At 36.9% G+C, this 13,751-nt stretch overlaps 1 protein-coding gene across 8 annotated transcripts in view; it reads left to right on the top strand.

Annotated features, from left to right (window-relative positions):
• The first annotated feature begins 202 nt into the window (after positions 1 to 202).
• shank3a (SH3 and multiple ankyrin repeat domains 3a) overlaps positions 203 to 13,751 on the top strand; it is a 194,432-nt gene continuing 180,883 nt past the window's right edge. For all 8 annotated transcript variants that reach the window (XR_010094399.1, XR_010094398.1, XM_063479829.1 and 5 more), the window contains exon 1: positions 203 to 304. The gene's annotated coding sequence lies outside the window, so the exon portion shown is untranslated. The remainder of the gene's footprint in view (positions 305 to 13,751) is intronic.

Genomic DNA, 13,751 nt, shown 5'->3' with positions numbered 1-13,751 from the left:
AGAATTGTTTGCTGTTCCTTAACGTTGATGGGTAGTGGGTTGTGACAGAGTAAGGACGGAATCAGAAAACAACAGAATTAGCTGTGAGTTATTTAGAGCCTGTCGCGTGTCTTGGGATGAGGCCAGATGGACAACTGTGATCCTATTACCTCTGCTACACAGTTGTAGCTCTGCCTCCAGATCCTGAATTCCACAGTGAACGGGGTACACATGGACAGCTTCGGTTTTTCTGTTCATTAACTCTGAGAGGACCTCTGAGTGCCTTGCCTATCCATTCAGAAAACAGGACTGAACACAGTTTATGGTATGTGTCACTAAAGAAGGATGCTGTTGATCTTTGATGATGTAATTAGATGCTTACGTCAGTGCATTTTACTCTGTGCTGTTTGGTGCCTGTCTTTTAAGTGTAAAATATGTCTCTTTCACTGACATTAAACCCAGAAATATTCTGGTATTCATAACATGTCCTGAATAATTTTTACATAAAAACAGGTTACATGAATAATTAAGATTTTCAGAAAAGTAGAATAGAGTAGAACTTATGCGTTATGAAAGCCACTTGAGCCAACGAAAGAGAAATGTTTGGATCATAATCCAATTATTTTGCATCAGTAAGATTTGAAATGATGCGTAAACAAGTGCACAAAGAGGGGAGTAGGGTAGGAAGCAGTGCTGATCACTGGTTGGCTGTTGGCCATGCTGGCTCGCGGGTCATACAAGTTGTGGTCATTCAAGCTCTGGTCATTCAACTGATTGCGCCAGTGTCACTTGTAAAACATAAAGCGTTTATACTTCTCTTCTTTATTTAGCTTACAGTATTTTTTTAAAAAAGCAATTGCTTAGCTAGAAAATCAGTGCAGTAATATAGTTCATAACTTATTTTAAGACAAATGAAAATGGGTTCCTTGCATGTTTTAGAGAAAGGTCACAAAGTTATCAGGAAGAAATTAAGTGAAACTGAGAATAAATTAAAAAGACTAAAGTAAACAGCAGTAATTTATTGGGCCAGAGGATGTTATGTTTTGCAGTTAAATTGGAGACCAAAATGTAGAATAACAAGAAAATATATATATTTAATTGAATTGCATAAAACGGGCAGGGTTAGTCCTGAAAAGTAATGACTCAGAAGAGGCTAACAGAAAAACTAGACTGGATATTCATATACAGCACAGCTCACTGGGAAATGAGACACAGATGGAAAGTCAGCAAAGGGGGAAAAAAAGGGTCAAAAATAAAAGCTCAACAAGGTGCATGAAAAAATCAGCCTGAAGAGCTGCAAACACGAAGACAGAGACAGTGAAAATTAGAAGCTGGTAAGAAATGAGAAACTAGAAACACAAAGGAGTAGAATAAAAGTAGAAGATAACAAGGGGCTTGAGAGAGACTGTTTTATTCCACATGTTGCTTTAAGTAAAATTATTCCAAGACTGCGTGTCACAGTGATGGTTTTGTGCCTGAACCTGCGTGTTTTTCCTCTGGTTGCTCCACTTTCCTGTCACAGTCCAAATTGGCAGTAGGAGTGGGTGTGAGAATTTGTGGTTGTTTGTCTCTCTTTGTTGGCCCTGGTCCAGGGTGTGCCCTGTATTTTGCATTATCAAACTTGGGTTATGTTCCAGCTGCCAGTCATTATAAGTTGGATAAGTGATTAGGCAAAAGAATGGGCAGTTTCGAGAACCTAAAAATGCAACGCAATACAGCAGCTCCCTACGATAACAAAATTGTTTTTTACAAAAGACAGCTTTGACAGAAATCATTGCATACATTAAACTTTTATAATATGCGTATGCTTATAATGCAAAAAAATAGTAACACCACATCCCTGCACCCACAAAGAAAGATGAAATGAAAGCATATAAAGATAAATGATGTAATATTAAACATTCTTTTTGTTATTTAAATGGATGGCTACACAATGACAACAATTGTCTTGAGGATTCTTTCTTATTTGAGGCATTTTTGTCATGTCCCTGTTAAATATTTATGATGACTTCATTTTGTTTTTTACAAAGTCTGTTTCATATTGCTTATGTTTTGCATTGTTTTTATTTTGTTGGGCGGAATGGGAGTAGTGATGAATGAAGGATAAAAGGTGTTTATCTTCGTTCCTGGGTTGGGGGTGGACAAATGGATGCCCTTAGATATTCAAAGCAGATTTTTTGAAAGGTAAAGATGTGACTGCAGTAATTTTAATATAATTAGAAATGTATTTATTTATTTATTATTCATATCTATTTTTCATTATTAATAAGAATTTTATTAGTTATATTCACTTAAGTGATTGAAGCCTGAGGTACTGTATTTTAAATATCTCTCTCTCTCTTTCTCTCTCTCTCTCTCTCCATATATATATATATATATATATATATACATATATTAGGGGTGCAACAATACATGTATCGATATTGAACCGTTCGATACAGTGCTTTCGGTTCGGTACGCATATGTATCGAACAATACAAAATTTTTAATTTATTTTATCAACTTTTCTTCTGACGATGCTGTCTGTGTTGAGAGCTCAGTGGATCTGCGTTCGACTTATCCGCCTAGGCTGCACTGTCGAGTGCAGATCCACTGAGCTCAGCGCAAGCTAGCAAGACAGAAGTTAAGCTCGTTGCAACATGGCAACTGCCTCAACGCTACCCGAAATTGAACCTCCTCCACCCTCATTCAGATCTGGCCTTTGGAACTATTTTGGTCTTCATGTGAAGTATGACCCTGAAGGTAAGCGCGTCATGGACAAAGTAAAACAGTATGTCGGATGTGCCACACAATGCTGAATTGGTGGGAACTAGTGCGTTAGCGCAGTTAGCTCGTTAACGTGTTGACGCCGTCCAGCCCCATGCACGGGGTGATCCGCGGTAACTTGTTAACGGAGATTTGCCGCGTTATGGCGTTAATGTCATTTTAACGAGATTAACGCTGACAGCACTAGTGGGAACACAACGAATATGACTGCACATTTACTCCGACATCATCCTAGTGCAAAGACAAGTGGAAGCAGACAAAAACAACAAACACGCATGCTACAAACTTTACCCGAGCCATTTAGACAGCCGTTAGCACATGATTCTCCTTATGGGGACCTGACATGTTTAATATGCTGCTGAGAATATACCCCAGAAGAAGCGTATAGTATAGCTTTTATTTTGGAAAGAGACATTTCTCTGTAATAAACTCTCTGTTCCAAAGATGAGTGATTTTTTTTTATTATTTTGTTGTTTCAGCAACATTAAATTTAAAAACTGTACTTTTGAGTTAAAATATATATTTATAATTTTAATAAGTGACAAATTAAAAAGTCATGAAAATTTTTTTGTATCGAAAAAATATCGAACCGTGACACCAAAGTATCGAACCGAACCGTGAATTTTGTGTATCATTGCACCCCTAATATATATGTATATATATATATATATATATATATATATATATATATATATATATATATATATATATATATACATACATATATAATCAAAGAGCTGAGCTAGAGTGTTTACCTTAGCATGCTCTTTGGCAGCATTGTTATTGTTCTTGTAATATGATCTTTAACTATAAAATGTAAAGACAAAGTCATCAAAACAGAGAAACAAGCATACCATTAATTTACAATATAAATATTTATTTTATAGCTGACTTTGCTGCATTATTTGTATAAAGCAGATAACTCTGCTAGGTTAATTTTTGAAAGTGAGTTACTATTGCTTAGTTTTAACATTACATTTCATATCAAAATACATACACTTAATAGACATTCATAAGAGCAATAATTGTGAGGTAACAGCCACTGAATGTCCTATGCTTGATAAATATCCTCTAGAGAAGATATTAAAAAAATCTTGTTCACAGGGTACTTGATATTACATGATAAAAATGAGGTGGTGGGTGATTAATGTACCCGAATACACCAGTGTGTTAATTGTGTTAATCAATGCAAGTTGGGGGAAAGCAGTATTGTAAAGAACTGCCTCACGGACAATTTTATGAACTTAAAACCAAAAATTATTTGAAAATAATTAGAAATAACAATAAATAAGAGCCTGATTTACTAAGTAGAGTGAATTAGCATGATGTCACAATCTTAAAAATACACCAATATGAGAAAGTCCTGTAGATGAAATACTAAAAATGTAGTCTTTACATTTAAATCTATAGATAAAGCCAGTTAATCTCAGTCATGACCAGCAATTTGCCAAGGGCTGCACATTAGCGGCACAAAAGTAGCAGACCTGATGACAAAGTGAGCAACCAACATCCTTACAAAAATAATACAGGTAAGCACAGGACTTATGTATGTGTTCCTCTCTGGAAACAGCGTGGCAATTTAGATCAATGAGAGGTAACCAAAGGAGAATCAATATGTTTTTGATATAAGAGCTAACTGCTTTCTTAGAAATTGCTGGTCCTGAGGACTGGGACTCTGGAGGGAACACAGGATTTATCCAGAGGAAAGCGGTGTTATCATAAACTGTTCAACCATATAAACCTGAAATCTTTGTTTAACAGATGGCCTCTATCATGCGTACAAGAACTAAAAACAATATTCGCTGTCAGATCTCTAGCTTTCCCTGTGTTAATGAAAAAACTGTTATTGTGCCACGTGCATAAATGCGTGCGTTTCTCTCGATTTCTCTGCAGAATGTGTGATGCTGTAAGTACATATCAGAGTCAATATTACATGCAGTAACATGCTGACACTGTGATACACTGACACATCCCAATAATTACTGTAGTTTGATAGACATCAATAAGAAATAAAATAAAAAACTGAAGTAAATTAGTTTTGTTTGTGCACACTACTAAGAAAAGACTGTGCCTGAAATACTGTAAACTGCTGTGCTCTGTGTGAAAAGTAGCTTGGCTGCCTGCAAACCTAGATACATCATTGGGATTCTGCTGCTTCCTCCCAACACTCCACCTTTAGTTTTGTTCAGTTCTGCTGCATTTGATCTAAATACAGGTAATATTGTGGGGCAGAAAGATGTGGTGCTTGGCTGTAAACTAAAGACGGAGTAAAGTGCATTATGTAAAAGCCAAAGTCTTGGTACCATACTCAGAGCTTTGAGCCATCTAGTTATGCACTAGTTCTGATAACATCTCCCCCTTCTCATTCCAAATAATTGGACACTTCTGATGATTCACTACCACAAGGTAAAAAAATGACACATACTTCCTTTTTGGCATTAAATTTGGTGTCGTTTTCAGTCAGTGATATGCAGTAATCCTTAGTAAATCGTTTTTGTGGGTTACTTGGAACAATACCTCTCCCTGCTCATTTAATTTACAAAACTGATGCTGCATTTTTCCAAATCTGACATGCCAAATGGAAGGGCATTATCCATGTACATACTTCATATGCAACTATGTAACTATGAAAGCAGCGGGACATGGACAATTATTATAATGTATACGAAATCAGAAAAATTGGGATTTATATTGTGTGAGGAAGGTTTGCCCACCCATTAAGGAGGAGATAGGGTAAATACAGCCACATATATATACATGCATAAGCTATGATGATTATAGTAAGAAGATTAAACCTTCAGTTTGATTGGAGTGCTTCTTTCAGTTAGCCCTCAAAGTGTTTAATTAGCCCTGCCACTGTGAGTGTCTGAAGACCGGTGTAAAATGCTTTTAAGCAACCAATTAAATAATTCTCTGAAAAAAGAAAATAAGTTTGTAACGGTCCCGTTCTATAATGCAGAAAACATTCATTGTCACAGAAACCACTAGAATTACCTTAAGCTACCTTACCTAAGATAGTTTAGTCAGATTTGTATAAACACATATAATCTGAATCTGCATATGGCTTGTGGAGAATATTTTGGAGGCTGAAACATTAATGCTTTTCAGCGCATATGGTTACTTGAGTTTCCTGTTTTTCAGATTATCTTCAAGGCAGAGAAAAACAACAACTCTGATAACTCAGAGGCCATCTCAAATACTCCGCGCAGCTTCATTAGTCATCGATTATTTACTTGATCTTCATGGGGCACAAGTCCAGTTGAACTCAAAAATTTAGAATTTATGGGCTTTGCTTATAAAAGTGGTCTTTCTTAGAGATGCTTGGAAAATTTCATACCCTATTTTATCTGTTTTATAAACCACTGTCTTTTGCAATGGGCATAAAACATCATATGAATCCAGTATTTTTTCAATATGGAAAGGATGATCATGGCATAGTTATATCAAAGATAAAGTACTACATATTTAAGGTGTCAGCCATCAACTGGTGGGGAAAATTCCTGTTACAGGCAATGACATGTAGACCTTTGCATCCTCAGTTGTTAGAGGATGTTTATGTTTTTTAAGCTGAGTTTAAGTTAACTGTCAATTTGTTTTGAAGTGATACTCATTTAGAGTCAGGGCGTAATTGTTTGTTTGCACATTCTCGTCTCTCTGTTCCTTGTCTGTCAGCCTTTTCACATTAGTCACTATCTTCCAGAACATGCAAATGAAATGATAATTATGCAGACATCTTAAAAGTGGTATGGAAGGGCTGCTTTCCGTCTTGTCGGGTTTATCATCTCTCCAGCACCTCTGCTTCACAGTGACTGCTTCCCCAGAGTCACGATTCCTTTTTGTATCTGGCCAACTGGTTTCAAAGTAATTTGCTGAGGTTTGATTTTAAAGAGCTATTTCTTTCCCCATGTTGGTGTAAAATCACCATCTGTCTCACTGTCTGCTCTGATTTGAGTGGTCTCTTTGCCAGACTGGCCTGGAGATGCATTCGGATCAAGCCTCGCACTCTGTTGCCTGCATAAAACTGTGCAGGCAACAATATACAATTATTAAAAGTAAAGTGACCATGCTTTCATAATTAATGCTATGAATACTTTATCTGTTATCTCCACACAGTATAAATGTCTGAAATGCCTAAAAGTTCAGTTAAAGGAATAAAAAAATATGAAATTGTGGCAACCCTTTAAAAATAAATCAACACAATTTTTCTTTGGTTTCTTTAGTCTTTGTAACTCTGGATGTACATTGGGATGATTGTAATACATCAGACATAATTTGGCCCCAGTTATCATCTTCATGATAATACTGTGGGATGCTGTGAATGTTTTTGCAGAGCCCCATATATCAATCTCAATAAGGTCAATCATTTATTGAACAAAGACACAATTTTTGTATCTTTGCCTCTGTGCACCATCACAGTGGATATGTGATTGATTTACAGACTTTCAGCTTGAATTCAAGGGGTTTTATAAACAAAATTGCAGGTGTAATTGAAGTATTACAACCTTTTTCTAGCACCTTTTTCTACCTTTTTCAAGTATGAGTTGCAAACTACTGGTTAGACTCAAGAAGAGCAAGATCAGAATACACTTTGCCAGTAAAAAAATCCAAAAGAATGTGCACCGCTTTAAAGAAAAATCAAGGTGAACTTGGACCAGAATGATAAGAAGAGAAATGTATGGAGGAGAGAAATGGCTCACGATCCAAAAAAACCCAACATTCTCTATCAAACATGAGGGAGGTAATGTTATGACATGGGCTTCGGACAGAAGTAGAAGGATGAAATCTGAAGTGTATAAGGCTGTAGAAAGTGCTTCACAGTGCAAATGGATAATGAGCAAAGCAATCTGCTTCTTTACCTTTTTCAAGGTAAAGAAGTGGGATATTGTTCAATGGCAAAGTCAGTGATCTGTTCTCAACTTGACGGAGCATGCTTTTCAGTAACTGAGGACAAAACTAAAGGCAACTGAAGGCAGCTGCATTGATTGCTTGGTTTAAAATCAAAAATACAAAAAATGCCTTTGCTAAAGAAAGGTTGGTAGTGAGGAGTTTTAGTGCAATTCGTAACTTATACAAAGTCCACTGGTACTACTAGTCTCATGAAAACAGTGCTTTAGTCATCAGACAATAACCAGTGGGTTCCAAGTTTGGGCCCTATGGTTTCCACTTTTAAGTACAGATGTTTATGTATGCAGTTAGACAAAGAGGTCACAGTCAAATGGACACACACAAAATAATAATTAGAAAATGCAGATATAAAGCCAGTACCTTGTAAATTGTTCCAACAGGAGAGAAGAGATTAACATGATTTGCATTAGCATATTTCTAAAAGAGAGGAAGAGCTGCCTTTCCACCAGCAGTTAATTGACTCAATTTCAAATGCATGCATTGCCCTCTCCCTTTCTTTATCCCCCCACCCTCCCTGTCACCCTCTGGGCTGAATTAATGAGAGATCAGTGAAAGGATGCTTACAAGATTAACAAATGCCTCAACACTTAGTCAGTGTATATGAGTGTCATTGGAGGCCTCTGTTGTCCCAAAGGGGCTGTGAGGATTACAGGAGCATACAGTATTGTTTGATTGATGTGTTATGTAAATGAATTACTAGGATGTATAGCAAATTATATAGAGGCCATGAAGTAATAGCTGTCTATCCTCTATTTCTCTTTTCTGGACAACACACCTAATACTGACACTAAATTCATTAATGTTCTCTACCAAAGTGAATCTTATTATCATAAAGTAATTTATGCTTTTTTTAATGGGCAAACTTAGTCAGCTTTTTATTAAAAAGATGTTTGGTTTTTTTTACAGATTTTTTTTCAGGTGCCTTATGTCACTGTTTCTCCACGATTTTGAAGGTTTTGGGATGATTTTAATGAAGAAAATGTTTATACAAAGCCTGTCATCTGAAACCGGGATTACCCTTGCATATAAAATGCAGGTTAGTGTTGAGCAAGATTTTTTTTTTCTTATTAGTCTCATTGTTATACTCATACGCGGTACTGTACCACTTTGTATACATACATAGGGAATTCAAATACAAAGTTATATAAAACTGTTTAAAAGTCTTGAGCCACCCCTCATTTCTTTAGAATGGAAAAGTGGAAATAGTTGCAGTAATTTATTGAAATATGTGCAAGCCTACATGAAAATGGAGCCTATAAGTTAAAAGCTATTCTAAAGAGCTTGAAACTCAGTACTTGGTATGACCAGCCTGAACTCTTTTCAAGTTTTCGTGTAGTTTCTTTAACTTGTCTTTGGAGTAATTCTCCAGAGTTTTTGAAGGACATTCAAAGCTCTTCTTTCGATGTTGGCTGCTTTTTGTTCTGTACTCTTAATATGATTCCAGAGTGCTTCAGTAATGTTGAGGTCCAGGCTATGGAGAAGCCAGTTTATGGCTGGTAGAGTGTTCCACTGTGTGTTTTCATGTCCAGGTATCCTTTTACTGCATTACCACTGTGTCTTATTATTGTCATGCTGAAAAATGATAATTTTTTCCAATGTTTCTTGCAATTTGGCATAAATTGGTACCGTCTGTGAAAGTTGAAATTTCTTAGGTACTGAATAGCAGACAGCCACACTGTACACAACGATTGGCTGGTGTGTACTGCGTCTTTGCCTTAACAAGCAAGTAGAGCAAAAAATGGTGGTGGTTTATGACGAGAAAGTGCTCTTGAAGCACACTGGGAGATGTAGCTCTGCAGGAAATGCAGTTTTATCGTGTTGGATTTTTTGGAAGCAAGGCAGCAAAGGTAAGATAGAATTTATGCTTATGGTTTTCAAACTTAAAGCCTAATTTTGTTGTTCTTTTGCTGCTGGTTCAGTGAGTTTTGGTTAGAGCCTGTACATGCTATCGGGTGAACAAAGGAATCTGCACTTTCTGTGCATCTTTTTGCAGAATCTTTTACCCGCTCTTTAATTGTTCGTTGCTTTTGCCGTGTTTGGTGGTCATGGAAATGGTTTTGTAAGTTTTTTAGCTGATATTCTGACATTTCTGTGCATACCATAGATGTCTGCATTTAAATAACAGACCTGGTGGTGCAGCCCTTGAAACCATAACCTTCCCCCCTTGGGTTTAACAGGTTAAGAGTTTTTTTCTTGGGAGATGGAGAACAAAAGAAAACAACTGAAGAAAGAATCTATTGCAGATGAACAGTCTCTAAAAGTCATGTAGGAAAAAATAGGAAGTAGAAAGAAATCCAGCGAAGACATGACAGAGGATGCGCGAGATTCATCTGGTGCTTCAGTTGATCCAGCTACTCTTTACTGAACCCTCAACAGAACTGGTCTCAGTGGAAAGAAGAAGCCGTTCTTAAGAAAGGGGGAAAAAAGGAGAAAATATATGACACATTACACAAGAATCTTACTCAAAATAAGTGGCACCAGGGCTTACAGAGCGATGTGAATGACAACTGACAAAGCATTGTCAATCTGCACAAAGGAGGTCAGGAGAGAGATGCAACAGTGAGTTTCAATCTTATGTTTGTTTGCACATTTCAATAAATATCCCAATTTTCTTATCAAAATATAAAGACAGAAGAGAGGCTCAAGATTTTTGCACTGCATATTGTTATAGTTTCAGTAAAGAGCAGGTCTTAATCAATCAATACACTGCTGCATTCAGCTGGGCCATTTTGGGACTGATTACTTTGAATAATGAGATTCTTAGAGCTCAATTCAGGTGCCCTTTATGATTAATTGAAAAGGGCCATGAAGTAATGAATTTAAAGTTACAATAGAAATACAATAAAGGTGTGTTTATTAAATGTCCCCATGCACCTACTCACACAAATATTTACGCACCCACACAGCAAGTGTTCCCTCAAGTTTAGGAGAGCAGTGAGTAATTAGCATTGGCAAAAGGCATTGACACTACAGAGAGAGATCCATTGAGATACTCCACTGAATTATTCCAACTAATTAGTTTCTCCCTTAGACCTATGGGAGCTGTGCATGGATTTAATGTGGTTCACATGTATGTGTGAATTTGAGTGAAGCATGTAATGTACTGTAATTTTTGTGTGGAAGAGATACGCCTGTGTTGTTTGTCTCCCGGTGCCAAAGGGAAAGCTGTTGCAACAGTCTGTGTCTGGCAGAAAAGAAACTTCAAAAGCTTCTAGCAGGCTGGAGGCACACATACTCGCTAACGGCTACACACAAGACCAGTTTTAAATTCCTTTGAACACTGAATTACTTCAGCACTCTCTAAATTTAACAGTTTTGTGACTGTAGTCTTTGGTTGGTGTAATGGGTATTTCCTATAGCCTTGAGGTTGAAGCTTGTGTGAATCAGCAGCCTTTTGTATTAGTGGTAGCAGGTTTAGGTATTAACTAGCTTAACCTAAACCCAGTTTCCTAAAATTTTGCGATGTTGTTAACCCAAATTGAATTTAATTGAACCATACAAAGAAATAAATGAATATATGGGGTTGAGGTTTCCTGTGTTTAAAAGCTACAGTGTGAGATTATTACCGTTATTATTACCATTATTGCAAGTTGTAGCCACTTGTCCATTTGTCTCTCGTCATAGCCCAGAGACCAAACGGCAGCTTCAGTGGGAGAGTTTGCAGTATCTAAGCCATCGGGTTAGACATGATCAAGAGAATGATCATTTTCTTCATCATGGCATTGTGAATTTGTTACCCAGGGTCTCCCTGTCAGTGCTTATTTATAATGTAACATCCTTAGGCAGCTAAAATATATTGGGAGCAAATGTGTAGATGGAAATGTGTGTGTGTGGTTGGCTCAGTCTTCGTGTTAGCCCTGTGACTTGTCCACTGTACCCTGCCCCTTGCCCTTGCCCATGACCTCAAGTTAGATAAGTAGTTATGAAAATGGATGGAAAAATAGGTGGGTATCTGTGTCATTTTCTTCCTCATATGAAGTTACCAAGGAACTTGTGACAGATTTTCAAAGCCATTTTTTTGCATATTATTACCTAAGAAATATTCTCCATATTATTTACATTACAGTTTACAAGGCTGCCTGGTCTTGAAGTGACCACTACAGGTTATAGAGGAACGGAGCTCCACTCTCATACAGAAGGACTGCATGCTACAGAAGTTCTTTCTGATGAAGCAAGTGTTTACAAGATTGGAAAGTCCCGTGTTCAGAAAATTGGACTGACTTCTGATCACTTTCCTGGGAGACGTGTTCTCTCATTTCAAAACTTGCTAGCAAAGTACGAGTTGAGCATTCAGGTTAAAATTAAATTGGACATCAGAAATTATTTTTCCAGGGCAAAAATCTAAATGATTGACTCCTCCATTTGTAACAGTCCCTTTTAATTAAGCAAAGCATACGCTTTAAGTCCATGTAGTTCATCTTTGCCCTTCCTAGCGGAGAAGCTATGGTATTTTTGTTGCCTTTATTGTAGGGAAGAAAAGTGCTTGATGTGGTATTGACATGAGAAAAGTGCCCTCACTCCTGGTCATAAACTCATACTCTGTTCAGTATATTAGTTATTGTAATCAAGTTGTTTATGAAGGTTATATTTGAAATAATATATCGCATTATAATAAGTTACGTTTTACAATGCTGTCAGTCAAATTGACAGACTACTATATAAGAAAGTGCTATCACGGTCGCCGAACCACTCCGTATCTAGGTGTGTAAAACCTCAATCATGCACCCCCAGAGTTGTGCGAGAGTGAGGTGAGGTCAATTTAAGGAGAAGACCCTTCAACCCACACCTTTCACATCCCAGTGGCCAAAACCTTGACTGGGCGGCACTGTGACAGTAAGAATAACTAGATTGAATATGAAGGTTGTTGCACCACTAATGCAAGAAAGGTGACTGTGGTACATTTCCATAGAGGAATTCTGTCAGCGAGAGCTTAAAAAATGAGTTCTGTTAATTTGAATTAGAATTACAAATGCTTTTTTAATTTCAGAAGTTGAAATTACTCTGTTAAAACATTAAAAAAAACTTAGTTCAATAAAAAAAAATACAATATTACAGAACAGAAAGCTTTAAAAGCTAAAACCTGACATTAAAGAAGGAGTTTGTTTCAACAGAAAATACAAAAATGTTTTGTTTTGGGGGTTTTTTTCCAAAAAAAGAAGAAACTAAAATCTAAATATGATATGATACAGTGGCGAGAGACAGAGGGGAAGACAAGCAGCAAAGGAATGCAGGTCAGATTCGAACCCGGGCCGCTGCACTTCAGTTGTGAGTGGCCATAGGTGAAAGTATGACTGGGTGTCTGCATCTCTGTGTCAACCCTGTGATAACCCCATTACCCTGAATTAGATAAGCATGAAAAAATGGATGTTTGGATCTGTCCTTATTCTCTTAGCGGAGGCGGATGTTAGAGAAAGCATCCAGCTGCAGTGCAGAGGGTCCGCCAGTAATTATCCATAACCATTTTAGGAGTTTGGTTTAGAAGCTGTGATTTGTGACGTATTTAAATGACATTCATCCCCCCTATTTCCCTTTTTGTGCTTACACATCTCACTGGTTTGACAGTTGGTACGATATGCTAATTTCATGAAATTATAATTAAATACCAAGTTTAAAGGATTTCCCCTCCATCAAAAAACTTGCTATGTTTTTTAAGAGTTTCACTTCCTGGTTAAAAGTGTGCTGTTTTTAGTTGGTCGAGACAAGTTGACAAATGAACCCAGCTCTGTGAAAATATCATATTTTCCAATTTATGCTACTATGATAATAAATCATCTTGAATATTTGATACAGACATTATTCATAGCATTAATATTATTTACTGTTTGCAGAGTGTAAATAGAGACTTTCGTACTGTTAACCGGTTTTCTTTCATCTCTGTGTAACTGATAACAAATATGTTTAACTTACTGGAATATACTTCTTGAGTACATGAATATAAATGTACTAAAGTGTTACATTTTTAAAATTTATGCCATTTAAAATTATAGCTATGTATGTGAGCATTTGTGGCAGCAAACAGCTGTTGGGTGTGTTATACATAAAAGCACACTGCTGACCTCATTACACTACCCCTAAAGACGCTCAGTGAATTATGTGGTAAA

This window comes from Pelmatolapia mariae, linkage group LG7 (genome assembly GCF_036321145.2).
Source record: "Pelmatolapia mariae isolate MD_Pm_ZW linkage group LG7, Pm_UMD_F_2, whole genome shotgun sequence".
NCBI classification, from domain to species: Eukaryota; Metazoa; Chordata; class Actinopteri; order Cichliformes; family Cichlidae; genus Pelmatolapia; species Pelmatolapia mariae.
Note: the sequence above shows the minus strand (reverse complement) of the source record. Positions and strands in the feature narration are given on the sequence as shown.